Genomic DNA, 16,489 nt, shown 5'->3' with positions numbered 1-16,489 from the left:
ATAAACCGGTCCTTCTAAGTGGTTTTTGACAATTTCTTAGACTTTTTTATTCAATCTCAAAAATTGATATTTTCAGAAAATGTTTGTTTTATTCGATCAACAGTACCATGAAGAATTATCCTCTGAATGTCATAGATTCATCTCTTATCGAATTTGAAATGTTCTAGACCAAAAAGTTTTTCTTTAGACGCTCATATCTCGAAAAGTAATGATCAAAAAAAAAATGTGTTCCTGAGAAAACTTTTCAATTATGATAGCATGTTTATTCCAGATAAAAGCTAGAAGTTTATTCTTAGCCTTTGAACAGCCTTGAAGCTTGAGAGTGTTGAATAGAATGCATATATTTAAATGGGTCAAAACATATCGCCCCAATTTTCCAGTTTTATTGGAAATTCAAATTTTTGGGATAATTGTTTCTAACTCTGTGAGATCTAGTTATTCATAATATCTATTTCTGATTGAACATTTCTTTCTTTTTCGAAGTGTAAATCGTTATTTTAATAAATGCTAGTAGTTCAACCTGGATTTAGATTTGGACTGTAGTATAAATTTGAGAAAGGACAGTTTTGGACATAAGCCTGTTGTGCCTATTCACATAAGTGTAATAATTGCACATGACTGAATTTATAAATAAATAATACATTAATTAATTAATAGATAAATAAATCAATAAATAATTAAAATAATAATTAATAAATATATTAGCCTTAATTTTAATACTGTACATGCATTATTATCAACAGTCTCAAGCTTGAAGCTACCTTCGCCGCATCATTATGTTTTCACCCTTACAAAAAAGTACTAAGGGCCGGTTTCCGAGCTCGGGATTTAGCTAAGTCCTAGACTTTAAACAGCTGGAGTAAGGAAATTGGTTTTCCAAAACGGGGCGTAGTCGCAGCTTTTATAACAGTGGTCGTAGTTTTTATTTTCTCATTTCTATAATTGGAAACGTTTTTCCTTGACGAAATTAGACATTCCTAAATAATTCAAAATAGCTGAAACTTTACACTATTTTCTCTTTCTTTTATTTTGTGTTCAATTTTCTAGTTTTTCGAAATTTAATTCAAACGTGACTATGACAATGACTGCGACTACGCCCCGTTTTGGAAAACCAATTTTCTGACTCCAGCTGTTTAAAGTCTAGGACTTAGCTAAATCCCGAGCTCGGAAACCGGCCCTAAATCTTTTGCTTATTTATCGAGTACCCTTTTACCTACTTCAGAAGTGCTACAGCCCTTTGTGGAACTCGGCTTCCTCAACAGTTCGCCTCCAGTTATCTATTTGACTTCCCGTCTCTTCGATAAAATCATATAACATTATAGTATAAGTAGTGAATGATATAGGAGCTTCCAGCTTCCAGTAAAGAACATTTATATGAATTTAGTATTCAGTCACCCTGTTATAGGTTAAGCGATTTTTTTAATTTGTAATCTATCAGGGGAACTTCTGGACTCCCTTCAGAGAGTTGGGAGGTTTGATAAGTACATTGAGAATAGATGCATTTAGAGGTTTCGATTTGAAAGTGCTTCGCATTTCATTCCATTCAGTATGGGAGCTGGAAAGGAATATAATCTCCGGAAGGACGTTTTTATTGAGTTTGGGGAATCACTATTCATTTCAAACTAATTGTATTACTTCTCATTCATATTTTTGCAGTCATTGATTTCGAATGTAGAAAACAATTTGTTCCTTGAACAATCAAACAATTTGTCTACTTGGAGACTGAAGCACATTCGAGTTTCATTAAACCTTTTTTCAATCAACGTATGTCGAATTATTTAATAATTATAGGACTACTCAGTTATTAAGGAAGAAATAAAAAAAATGAATAAAAAATAAAAAATCATTTCTCTCGGTCAAAAAATGCATTGGAGGAGGAAACAAATCATTGGTTAGTCAACTTATTATGAAGCTACTGACATTTTTATTACAGTATTTGATTGAAATAAGTCTTAATTTCTTACAATTTTTGAACTAACTCCTACTTGCCTCTCACTCTTTCTAATTAATTCATTCAAAAGTTTATTTTCTGGTAATCGATTCCCCTATTACCCGACAAATACATCAATTTAAAAAGCGCCAGGCTTGTTAGAGCAGGATGCATTTTTCATGATCAGAATTTTCGCTGAAAGTTTTCTAGAATAAACCAGGACCAGTTAGTTACAAGCCCAATTTCATTCTCAGGGGACAAATGAAGTCAGCAATTCTATGGCCTCGTTCTTCCGCACTCTCACACTCTCTCACTCCCTCCCTCTTCCTCTCTATCACTCTCTCTCTCTCTCTCTCACTCTGTCTTCCCACCATCGGCTTTCTGATTTCTTCTCCACCCTCATCTTCCTCCATTTCCTTCCTTTTCACTTACTCCCTCTCACTTCCTAGACCTCGACGCAATCTCTAGCCTTTTAATTCCCCTTTTTAATACAATTATACCGCACTGCAGTGGTCCTGGACCATCCCCGATTCATTTCCTTTCCTTATTTGGCTTATGAATTATTTCACACCCAGAGTATGAGTTTCCCAATTTTCTGCTTTTTCCAAAAGTCATTGCCATGTTTGGATGGAGATTCCGATTGTAGCATTACTTCTCCTTATCTTATTTTGTGATGAATGACAATTTTTCTAAGAGTATAATATTTTTTGATCATAGATTATTATCTATAATATCATTAGCAGGTAACCCGTGCTCCGCAAGGGTCCATTTTAAAACTTGACAAACTGAAAACTTGAAGAATTGAAAATAGGCCTATAACCATCCTCGGTTAATATTAAAAATCTATATGCGGAATTTCAAGTTTATCAGTCCAGTAGTTCAGACGTGATGATGAGTCAAACACTAGTAGTTCTGTGAACAGTAGACCTCACGCAGTATTCTCATCCACAAGTACCTGATTGAAACTATAGACCTCATGGAAATACAGCAATAGACTGGCTTCTCCACACATCTGTGTAATCACTTGTCAGCTGATATCTATATATATATATATATAAAAGCGAAATGGCACTCACTCACTGACTGACTGACTGACTCACTCACTCACTCGCAGAACTAAAAATCTACCGGACCAAAAACGTTCAAATTTGGTAGGTATGTTCAGTTGGCCCTTTAGAGGCGCACTAAGAAATCTTTTGGCAATATTTAAACTCTAAGGGTTGTTTTTAAGGGTTTAAAGTTTGTCTTTTAGCATGTATATTCTTCTTCTCCCAATCTCTTAATTATAATTGAAATTTCCATAAATATCATATGTTACTATAGAACTATAATCTAGATAGAGTACCTCTTCGAAACAGTTGTTAACTGGCAACTAAATTAATAATTTTGTCAGGTTGGCATTAAGTTGAGTTGACTTTGTTAGGTTGGCATCAAGTTGAAGATTTAAATGCATTTATCACGGAAGAATTGATTGGGCACTGCTACTTCAATCCTGGGAATATTACATTACTAGCCGTCAGGATCACTTCGCTCGCGATATACGTTTAGTCTGGACCCCCGACTGGATTGTCCTAACATATGATAAAAATGCTCAAATGAAAATGCAGGCGAGCGAAGCGAGCCTGCTGATTTCATTCTTGGACGATCCAATCGGGGGTCCAGGGGGCGGAGCCCCCTGGCTAGACGGATATGGCGAGCGAAGCGAGCCTGACGGCTAGTATGATGAATAATTCTATAGTCTGATTTTCACTCTAATATTGGCGTATGAAGGAGGCTCCTTTTTCCATTTATATTATCCTTGAAATGCAAAATTTCCAAAAACCTTGTATATAAGTCGACGCGCAATTAAAAAAGGAACATACCTGTCCAATTTCATGAAAATCTATTACCGCGTTTCGCCGTAAATGCGCAACATATAAACATTTAAACATTAAGAGAGATGCCAAACCGTCGACTTGAATCTTAGACATCACTTGTCTCGGTCAATAATTTTCCTATTCCGTATGTGTATAAGCACTTTCCTTTATTATAGTATGGATGACTACCATTTGAAGATTATGAAGACTTGATCATTATTGTATCATTGTATCATTATTGAACATACATAGATTATTGTGTTATAATATTATAGAGGAGAAGGTATTGGCTTAATGTACAGAATAGAAAATACACGATTGATGCATCATCCGTAAAAAAACAACAAAAGTTATTGAATAATTTAAGAAAATCGCATGACAAAACTTGGGTTTTTGGTCAAAGATTTCGACTAAAACTACTTAGAATAGAATTAAATCACACAGAATTTGTCAATATCATCACTATATTTAATATTGAAGCTAGTGTAGTAGAAATACATTTGTAATTTCATATTACATTTCTTACAAGTAGACATATTTCAAACGTGTATCGGTCGAAAATCACGAAAAGATAAAATCTTATAGAATACAAAGGGCTACTTCAATTTAATAGAAATTAAATGGAATAATTACCCTTTTTCTGGAGATCACCTTTACTTCTTTTAACAAAACAATAATTTTTAGAACCACTTAAAATTAATTTAAATGGATTCAAATTAATAATTGATGTTTATTGCTTTGTAAAAAGAGGTAAAAGGTGATTTCTCAAAAAAAGTACTCATTCCATTCCATTTCTATTAATCTTATAGAGTTGGAAATTTCTAATCTCTATAGAGTTGAAGATAATAGATAATTTTATTTTCCATGCTTCACTGAAAAACCATTTTTTGTGACAATTTCAAGTGATTGTCATGTTATACAAACTTCAATATCTATTTCATTGTCAATTTCACTTTTATTAATGTCATGCATTGTACAATAATAAAATATTGACACAAGTCAGATACATAGTCACATACATTTACATTAGTACATTGGGTCGAAAATATGAATGTTTTAAAATGACAAAAAATAGCTCAATTAAAACAAGATGACAAGAATCACATCATTTTAAAAACCTCTCAATTCAAAAAGCTCCATTACACTGTAAAAGGATTTTTCGATCAGCCAGTCAGACCTTCAACTTACTCTTCAACAAAACAATGTGGCATTTTATTTATATAGATAATTTTCCAGCTGCGAAATAAATAATTTACTAAAAATCAATAATTTATTCTGAACACAGAAGACAGCACAACTATTCCAAACAAAGCAATGTCTTTAGAGCATGCAAGTCTTCAACCTGAGGCCGCACTGCTGGATGGTTACACACAGAACAGTCATTTTGTTTTTTTAGTCGGGGAGTTTAGAATAAAATACATGGGCGGTTATGGAGCAGCACACACTCTCGTCTACTATCAATACTATCTACCGACGGCTGTTGTATGACGCAATGATTATAACAGCTGATTTTTATTTCTGTGTGTGGCCAGCTCAAAAATCTTCTCCCATAAGGATTACATGTGAAATTTGAAGGACCGTAGTAAAGAGTCCTGAAGTCGGATTGTGAATTTGATAGACCATAAACCTGGTCCTGAACATAACGAACACAACTGAAAAATCATCAAATTCGGTTCACACATAAAAAAATCTGGTGTGGCGCACTCACACAACTTTCCTTGCCGTTATGAAAATTTATCATCTGACGCTAGCGTGCACGCGCATCTCAAGTCTACTATTCCAAGATCTGAGCCATATGGTAATAGAACAATAACGCTGGAGACACACGAGGTCTGCTAACTCTTCATAGTGAATGATTCAATAGAATCAACAGTGCCAACCGTTTGCAATTGAATAATCAAATTTTCTCGAATTCCGAGCTTATTTTCAATTTTAAGTGAAAACGTTACTGAACATTAATTGTAGAGATTTTCATGCTTAATCTTTTCCACTTAGAATTTTTTGTTTAAATTGTATCTGAAGACTGATACTTGAGAATCTAAAATCAACTTTGCATAGATGGGGCGGAGCTCCTGGAATTTTTACAGATATGAGACTTGTGGCAGTTGATAGAGCTTATCAATGACTATTTTAGGTATAAATTTGATCAAAATCGTTGGAGCCGTTTTCGAGAAAATCGCGGAGAACCCTGTTTTTGACAACATTTTCGCCATTTCAACCGCCATCTTGTATTGCATTTGATCGAAATTGTTCGTGTCGGACCTTGTAGTGTGAGGACCTTAAGTTCCGAATTTCAAGTTATTCCGTTAATTGGGAGATGAGATATCGTGTACACAGACGCACATACACACACACACACACACAACACACACACACACACACACACACACACACCACACACACACACACACACACACACACACACACACACACACCAATACCCAAATACCACTTTTTGGACTCAGGGGACCTTGAAACGAATGGAAATTTAGAAATTATGGTACCTTATTTTTTTCGGAAAGCAATACATTCCTTACCTATGGGCAAGGAAAGTAAAAAGTTATTAAATGTCAAAATTTGAGGCTCGATTTTTATTTATATAGATAAGAAATATCAAAATATACACCATGGAGAGGACTTCACAGCGTTTTACCATAGAATAAAGATACCGTTACCTGTAGGTATTATTTGTCTCTGGTTATACTGTAGCCTACAATTACAGAAATTCTCTGTCAAAGCGTTCCAACAGAACTCGCAATTGGGTTCATTGAGAGTGAAGCTTACTGCCTGCTGGATTGAATCTGACAAATTGCTGTACTGAGTGTTGATGCTGTTAATAAGTAGCAGGATAGAAACAGCAGCACAAGAACAAAGACAATATGATAAGAAGCAGTGGAAGAGAGAGAGAGAGAGGACTGATTGATAATGCGATGAGAAGACAGCAATTGAATGCTGGCTTATTGGACTGTCAGTTAGTGAGTTGCTGTTGGGAGAGGAAGAAGGAGAAAGAGACCAGAGTTAGGTCTCTAATTCGGGAGTTAGAGACCAGCGAAGGAGAAGGAGAAGGTGGAGAAGGAGGAGGAGGAAGAGGACGAGGAGGAGCAAGCGAAGGAGGAGGAGGAGGAGGAGGAGTAGGATGAGGAGTAGGAGAAGGAGAAGGAGAAGGAGGAGTAGGAGGAGGAGGAGGAGGAGGAGAAGGATTAGAGGGAGAAGGAGATGGATAAGGAGAGGTGATAACAATGATGAAGATGAAGAAGTAGAATGAGAAGAAGAAGAAGAAGAAGAAGAAGAAGAAGAAGAAGAACACTTTTTGTGTAGTTGAGAAGTTGATATTGTGGTAATTATTCATATTAGATAAAAAGACTAAGCCATTTTCAAAAAACCACAGATTTAATAAGAACAAGAAGAATGAGAAGATTAAGAACAATAAAACGAACTAGATAAAGAAGAAGAACAATAAAAAGAAATAGATAAAGAAGAAGAACAAGAACGAGAAGAAGAACAAGATGTGTATGAAGGTGAAAAGAATTTGTGAGAAAAATGAGAAAAAATAAGGAGAGATAGCGATAAAGTGAAGTGTGAGATTAAAAGTTTAAAAGAGGAGAATGGAAAATAAGATAGAAGTAAAATGGAGGTGGACAGGTGAGCAATGAGAATAAGAAGATGAGATGAGAATAGCATTGATAAAAGAAGAAAAATAGTGAAAAAGGAAGAGTAACAGAATAATAGAAAAAATGGAATGAATACAGGAAAAGAATCAGGAATCAGGTAGGTATAAAAATAGGAAGAGAGAAGTAGGAGGAAGACAAACTGGTCAAGAATAATAAAAATGGAGAGGAAGTAAGAACTGAGGAGAAGCTGGCAAAGAAATTAGAAACAGGAAGATGAAAAATAAAAATATCAGGTAATTCATCATCAAGGTTTTAAGGCTATGGGTAATAGAGCGAAGAAAATATGAGGAAATAGGGGTATGATATTGAGGAAATAAACTATGAGAGGAATAATATTATATAATGTAGAGAAATAAGAAAATAGAATAGGAAACAAGTTTATGAAATGAAAATAAGAAAAGGTGGAGAACAATGAAGGATACAAGATGAATGAGGAAGAAGATTAGGAAATTAAAATGAGGAAATACAGAGAACAAAGGATACCGGATGAATGAGGAGTTCACTTTACTTGTTCGAGCAGTTCTGTCCGGAAAAGATAATCTTGAGATGGTTACAAGAAGGAATGGGAGAGAGAAGAGAAGGCAGATTATGAAAGGGTTCCCAGAGAGAGATTTGAAACGAGGGAGCAAGTGAAGGGGCAGATGAAATTGATTAATTATTTCTCCACTCGGGCACTGAACTCAGAGTTATTACTGCAAGTTTACTGTGTTTTTGACACCACCTGTGAATTTATTGGGGGAATAAGCAGCACAAGAAAGGCTGTCAAATAAATGAAAGCAATCGCATTAATAAAGGATACGTTGTACTCAAATTGAAGTTTATTCTGGAGAGCTTAACGCCTGTCAAATATACTAGCCTATTTTTTTCTTTAGATGTTTTTTTCATTAGGTATTTTCAGATTAAAATTGCATTACCTTGAGACATGAAATATCAGATTTGATGTTTTATTTATGTAAGCAATATTTTGTAGCAATGATGAGTGCAAATTAATATCCATTTTTCACTTTTTGTCGTTTTTTTTACTAAATTCGCCTAAGCAACCATAACACAACCAATTGAATCATACAGAATCCACGGTCCTCATCAGGCCTCACCATCCTCACCTCACCGACGATGTCCGACTCAAGAGATTCACAAATAGACTTGACTCACATGTCTGTCGTCTGATGTCCAAACTGCAGATTTTTATAACGCTTTTTCACAAGGTCTTAATAGCTCAAACATGTAAATACTCAATAAAAGTACTCAATGGTCATTTCTTATGTGGATATGTCTTATGTATATTTAAAATAACAATAAAGTTGACTTATTAAACTTACCTCAGAGTGATCATTAATCTTTCCTGTGCTGGAATACATTCCCTCAGGTGTGTGTCCATCTTCTCCAAGGAAGGGCCAACCAGTCTTGTTAGTTCCAAAAACGTATCTTTTGTCATTCGGTAAAAAGATTTAAACTTCCTATCTGACTGAGACAACTCTCTAGCTGCTACAAATAGCCTAGAGTTCACATTATTTCTTAAATAAGGGTGGACCCAATGCTCTCTTTGTGTTCTTCGCCGCCTTCGGTAAAGATAGTAGTTAATGACATCCTCTTCGTCTGAGTCTGATGACATGATAAGCACAAATGGTCAAGGCGATGCCTCAAAACACAGCGAACTAGGCCTACAAAATACTCCACTATTGCACATTAGACGCAACTGATTCACAACTGACCCGTTGACGTGTGCGGACAGAAGTTTTGTTTCAGTTACAAACTAGTTGCATATGCAACTGGTTGCCGACTCTAGTTGCAGAATAGTTGCTCTGTGTGCGCTTGGCCTAACTGGCACGATAGAATACCTATAACTATTTATGTGTATTGATAGGCTATTAAATTGTCATTGTAATTTTCTATGAACAAATTTTTATAGTAATTTTCTAAATTGTCAATAAACATACTAATTTCTTCTTCTTTTTTTTCACGGGTTAGGCATGTTCCGAACCCCAGTGCCTCTAAAATCAACCAATCTCTTTCTGAGTAAACCGCGAATGGCTCCTTTCAAATGGCTGATATTCCAGATCATACCAATGATTAAATTTTGTCTTAGTAATTTTCTATTCACCTGCGTCGTATGCCACCAACTCGTCTTCCACTACAAGCTTGGAAGTTGCAGTTGGATGGGAAAAGGGACGTCGGAAGACCGAGGAAGCGGTGGAATCTGGAACAGGCTTTACAAGCCTAGTCCATGATGGTTGATGATGATGATGATGATGATGATGATGATTAATTTTCTATTATTCCTGATACAATCAAGGGTGAGAGTACTTATCACTAAATATACATTGAGATGCTGTGAATCCATTCCTTATTTCTACTGTAGAATATGCTAGACTGGTTAGCATACTTTTTAAATGAAACTTAAACCATACTTATTGTGATACTGTTTCGTTATGTTTGTACCAAAAATTTAATTATAAAAGAATTATATTTAAAATAATTTGAAATAATGACCGAAAAATTGTCCAAGTACCAATAAAGTGTAATTTCTACTTACAAAGTATATTAACCTGTTTATCAAATATGAATTGGTGCTCGAAGTACACTGCTTTCCTGCGTTAAGGAACTTCCAACAAAATAATGGCATGAGCTGCATTCAGACAAAAGTTTTCAACAAAATATTGTTCATGATTCAAAATTGATTTTCATCCAAAATACAGTTTAAAAACATGAATATAAATTACATTTTTATGGAAAACTTTTATGGAATAGTTTTCAACAGCAGAAACAAGTTGCTGTTCTCAAATCTAGAGTAACAAAAGTTGTCAATTTTTTGTCCACCAGAGAGTGTAGTCAGCGTGGACTTGTATAGAGGGGTAATAACATTTTGTTGGCAGCTTTCTCAGTATTTTGTTGAAAATAACGATTTCCACAAGTTATCAACATATTGTTGCTGTGCTTATCAAGAAATTGACAACAAATTGCCGCAATTTGTTGAAAACTCAGTTGACAACTCTGGAACTCTAGTGTAAAAGCGGTTTATGTACAGTGTATTTTATTTTTATGGCCAAGCCACATGAATTGTTTTTCAGGTGTTTTTAGACGATTTGGTTTTATAACTAACTAGGTATGTACAGTGTGAGTATTTTATTTTTTGACCAAGCCCACTACCTGCGTAAACAAAGCCATAGTGCATTTTGGTTGATGGTAACATCAGCACAGGTAGGGCTCCTACACCAATAAAAACACTAGCTGATATAGATCAGCTGAAATCAACAAATGTTTATTGGTGTATGAGCCCTACCTGTGCTGACGTCACCAGAATGCACTATGGCCTGAATTGTTTACGGAGGTAGTGCCAAGCCACACGAAGGTGTTTTCAGACGATTTGGCAGGGGCATTCAGCTCTCCAATTTACTGATTATCAGCTGATTCCCAAACGCCAACCGAATCAGACAATCAGAGAGGCTCCTGCCCTGCCGACTCGTCTGAAAAAACGATTCGTGTGGATTGGCACTACCTCCGTAAACAATTCAGGCCATAGTGCATTCTGGTGACGTCAGCACAGGTAGGCATACCTACTGTATCAACTATCAAGTATCACCACTACCTCCGTAAACAAAGCCATAGTGCATTCTGGTGACGTCAGCACAGGTAGGGCTTCTACACTAATAAAATGTTTGTTGATTTCAGCTGATCTATATCAGCTAGTGTTTTTATTGGTGTAGGACGACTACCTCCGTAAACAAAGACATAGTGCATGACAGGTGGTTGATGGTAACGTCAGCACAGGTAGAGCTCATACTCCAATGAGAATTTGTTGATATCAGCTGATCTATATCAGCTAGTGTTTTAATTGGTGTAGGAGCCCTACCTGTGCTGATGTTACCATCAACCACCTGTCATGCACTATGGCTTTGTTTAGTGGTATCACTATTCAAGTGTTGAATTATGTAAGCTCAGTGTTGATGATTATATAAAATTATTGACCTGACTTGCCTTACAGGTAGTCTATAACTGGAGTCCTTAGGATGTTAGAAAAAATATTCTAATTAGATCTCGCTTAAACAAAAAATCCAACCATCCACTCATCATACATCACATGTACACACACATGAGTAGTCTATCTAAAATACAAGAGTGTGAGGTTAGGTTGGCGCACACAGGTTGGATTAGGGAATGAACTAATCTTCCTGCCCATTAATTAGGATTAGGACGCTTGTTTGGTTCATGTGAGCGCTGTGCTGCTGCGGGGGGGGGGTGTGGGGGGTACAAGGGGGAAGGGGTACCAGGGGGGTACCTGAGGGTGGGGAAGAGAGGTATAAGCAAACGCTGCGCTATGCAATTAGCGGCGACGACGTTTTATTTATTCACTGAATCTCGCGTTTTGCCCGCACAAATACTGAGAGAGAGATGGAGAGATGTGGAGAATATGTGTAAGAGAGAGAGAGAGTGTGAGATGCAAGCTCTCATTGAGAGCATTGAGCCATGCTGCAACGCAACCCCCGGCAAAATAATGACAACTCTTTGCAAAGAGAAGGCCATGTAAAACACTTCATTGCTGGAATGCAAGAGGAGTGAATAGTGTCGCAAATTCCACTAATAGTGTTGCACGTTTCACTCTAGAGCTAGTGAGGGTGCCTATTTAGAAAATGTGTGCTATGTACTGTATCTATGTAGGTACTATGTGCCTAATTAGGTGTAGGTATTCAAAGTAGGCTATCAACGTAGAGACATGGGGGAATATGCTATAAGAGTTGAAATCCACTATCTGCATTGAATTTGAGAGTAGAATAGAGAGTCAAATATTTGTAAACTAGTAGTTCTGTGAACAGTAGACCTCACGCAGTATTCTCATCCACAAGTACCTGATTGAAACCATAGACCTTATACAAATACAGTAATAGACTGGCTTCTCCACACATCTGTGTAATCACTTGTCAGCTGATTTATGATGAATAATTCTATAGTCTGATTTTTACTCTATATTGGCGTATGAAGGAGGCTCTTTTTTCCTTTTATATTATCCTTGAAATGCAAAATTTCCAAAAACCTTGTATATACGTCGACGCGCAATTTAAAAAGGAACATACCTGACAAATTTCATGAAAATCTATTACCGCGTTTCGCCGTAAATGCGCAACATATAAATATATAAACATATAAACATTTAAACATTAAGAGAAATGCCAAACCGTCGACTTGAATCTTAGACCTCACTTCGCTCGGTCGATAAAAGTATTAGCTTCTATTCACAACTTATTAGCTTCAATTGTAGAGATGAGGGACTATGCTTTAAAAGTTGAAATCCACTATCTACATTTAAATTTGAGAGTAAAATGGTCACTTTTGAACAATTAAATTACGACATAGAAGTCAAATATTTGTAAATAAAAGCTATCAGCTTCTATTCACAACTTATTAGCTTCAATTGTAGAGATGAGGGACTATACTATAAAAGTTGAAATCCACTATCAACATTTAAGTTTGAGAGTATAATATAGTCACTTATGAACAATTAAATTATGACATAGCAGCCGAATATTTGTAAATAAAAGCTATTAGCTTCTACTCACATTTGTGGAGCGCTTTCGGACACTAGGCCCTTCCTCAACACTCTGATTGTTGTTTATTAACAAGCAGTTCGTAATGGAAACAAACATTCAAGAGTAACAGGTTTTATTGAAAGAATAAGACGTTGATATTGTCAATACCACTTTAATTTATTCGAGAATCCTATTATATTAAGCGAGCAATTTCTGTATTTTTATATCTGGTTATTTTTATATTATTTTCATGTTCAACGGATCTCGAAAACGGCTTTAACGATTTTCACGAAATTTGGAACATACTAGGTTTATGATATAAAAATTCGATTGCGCTAGGTCTCATCCTTGGGAAAACTCGCTGAACGACATTAAAAGAATAATTCATCCTTGGCTAAAACAGCTGTGGATAGTAAAAAAGTGAGTGAGCAAGTGAGTATGTGAAAAATCAAAACATCTCATCCCCGAAATTCATAAGATGACATATAGTCAGCTGTGAAATATAAACACTCTATCATTTTAGAGAATTGTTTTCTGTTTATCAATAAATAAAAAATAACGAGCGAAGCTCGGTGCCCGATATTTAAATTCATATTACAGAACCAGGTTTCATGGTAATACCTACCACATCTTCAGCATCTTCAATCAACATCAGCAGGTAAAGCAGTGAAAACAGCAGAAAAGGTTTGGGTAAGGTTAGAAGTAAAATCTTGGTGCAAAATCAGAGACGGTACCTATTAGCTTTTATCTCTACATTCTACATCAACAAATCTCAACCAAATTGCATAGTGCAGATTGGATCTCATTGGATTCAAAGATTAGGTTATATTGCTTCAATAACTTGAAGAAAAAAACCAACACACTTGTAAAAAACCACAGTCCCTGGAGAACAAATCAAACAGAGGTAAGAGCTCATCAACAGGTAGGCCAACAATCAACAAATTTTGCTCCAAGAGTGGTGAACCTATCAACAAAAAACTTTTCAACAGAAGAAACTGAACTTCTGGGAAAAGGAAAGAAATTTAACATCCGAAAAGCAACAGCATTACTAGTACTCAACTATTGGCTGCTCATCTCGATAAAAATACAGAAATCAGTAAAGACAGACTTTTAAGCAACAAGTGTGCTGATATTGAACTCCTAAAAGACTATCCTTTTGGAGTCTTTTGGACTCAAAAAAAAATCCAAAAGACTATTATTGGAGTGTATTAGACTATGTTAGACTATTATTGGACATAAATTATTATTTGGACTCCAAAAGAGTCAGGTTAAAGACTAGCCTGAACTCCAAAAAGACTACCCCACAAAAGGAACTGAATGTACTCAAAACATTAAAATACAAAGTACAAAACAATGACCTAATAGTAACTAAATCAGACAAAGGAAATTCCACAGTCATCCTCAACAAACAGGATTACACAGACAAAGTTGAAAACTTTTCAAACCAATTCATAAAGATCCAACAGATAAATTCAATCAGGAAGTGAAAAATCTATAACCAATAGTAAGACATTATTTACTTCATGGGAAAAGAGAAGAGCTGAAAATGTGGTAGGTACTACCATGAAACCTAGTTCTGTAATATGAATTAATTCTCGAATAAATTAAAGTGGTATTGACAATATCAAAGTCTTATTCTTTCAATTATGGAGAAATACCAAAAAAATCTCATACCAAACAATCAAATTAATAACAGGTTTTAATTCTTCCTCTCTCAATAATTGCTTAATAATCCAGCTGAAATATATTGGGTATTGCATGTATGAAAATCACTTGAGCTAGTAAGTGTAAATATGTAAATGCTGCACCTAATATTGTGTTCAAAGTGCAGTAGGCTACCTAAGTACACATGAGAGAATATGATATAAGAGTTATTATCCACATTTAAATTCGAGAGAAAAATAGTTACAGGTTTTAATTATTTCTCTCTCAGTAATTATTTATAATGATTATAATACTTGTGATTGAATGAATAGATAAATGAATAATCCAGCAAAAGTATGGGCATTGCATAAAAATCACTTGAAGTAGTGAGTGTGGCCTAAATAAATTTATATGGATACTGTACCAAATTAGGTGTGTTCAAAGTACATTAGGCTACACACGTAGACATGAGTGAAAGCTATAATAGTTGTGGTTCAGATTGTGAATTGTGGTTCAGATTGTATTTCAGAAAGTGAAATAATTACAGGTTTCAATTGAGAATATACAATTAAAATGCCAGTATCTGCGCCCATGATTGAAAATATCTCCAAATTATTTCCATTTGCTTAGAACTTCAAGTATGTAATATCAATGCTTCTACGAAATACAAGGAATCTGACAAGTATTTTAAAGAAGTATCAGCTCAATTTGATGATCAAATAATTACTTCTATGATGATTACTCCTATAATTATTATAGGAGTAAGAAGGATATGAAATATATATATTTCATCTCGCATGCTCATCCAAGAGAAAGGCCAAAATTCAAAGAACTGGAAGGATGAAGATTAACCTTTTTCTTTGAAATCATAACTTGGTATTCTAGTGAGTACTATAGTTTCACAATTTTATAACGTGTAATACATTTCCTTTTCAAAAAGCCATTTCAATGAATATTATTCAGCCTTATTTCTTAGACTATTAACATATTTTATAAAAATATATTTCACGGTCTTAAAATAAAGATAATGTCAACTTATCTACCTCTATATTATCTAATAAAATATCTCGTATTCTACATAACATTATGGTGGACGAAAGATCAGGGGTAAAACTTGAAATTTAAGAACACTTATGAAGTGAAAATGCACTCACTATTAGTAGTGACGATCGTCTTGACCTGGTTTGGGTCATCATCAGACTGTAGAAACTTACTCTAATGTCAAGGTTATGTGTGGTAAGGGATGATGACCTTCATTACAGTAACATTACTTCATTACTTGACATTAGAGTAAAAGTTCCTACAGTCTGATGATGACCAACAACAGGTCGAAACGATCGTCACTACCAATGTAAGTGCATTTTCACTCCATAAGTGTTTTTAAATTTCAAGTATTATTTCATTAGTGAGAAAGTATGGATATGCAACAGAATGATCGGGGGTATTTCATGAAATATTTTTTAGTTAGTCTAATAACATGATAGATTGTCAATTTTAGAAAGACTATCTTGATCTTGAAGTCTCTGTAGCTTGGAAAATCCTCGACCTTCCCCTACAAGTACCCTACTGCATTAAATTGAATTTAAAGTGAACTGGAAAATTGTTCAACTACTAATCCATCCATCTTCATCGTTTCATAGATACCTTCACATCATTATCTTTCCATCAATATAAACATAAATATTTCTCAGTCGATCCTCTCTCTTGGAAGAAGTACAGAATAATTACTGAAGGAATCTTACTTGATAAACGGTTGATGAATTGCTCAACTCCAAGGGTACCAACATGAGTTAACTATGAACATTAGTGAAGGTGATTAAACTTAATCGAGTCAAGTATCTCAGTTGAGAGTGATTCTGGATTATT

This window comes from Nilaparvata lugens, chromosome 12, assembly GCF_014356525.2.
Source record: "Nilaparvata lugens isolate BPH chromosome 12, ASM1435652v1, whole genome shotgun sequence".
Lineage (NCBI taxonomy): Eukaryota > Metazoa > Arthropoda > Insecta > Hemiptera > Delphacidae > Nilaparvata > Nilaparvata lugens.
The sequence above is the reverse complement of the archived record's forward strand: the minus strand, read 5'-3'. Positions refer to the sequence as shown.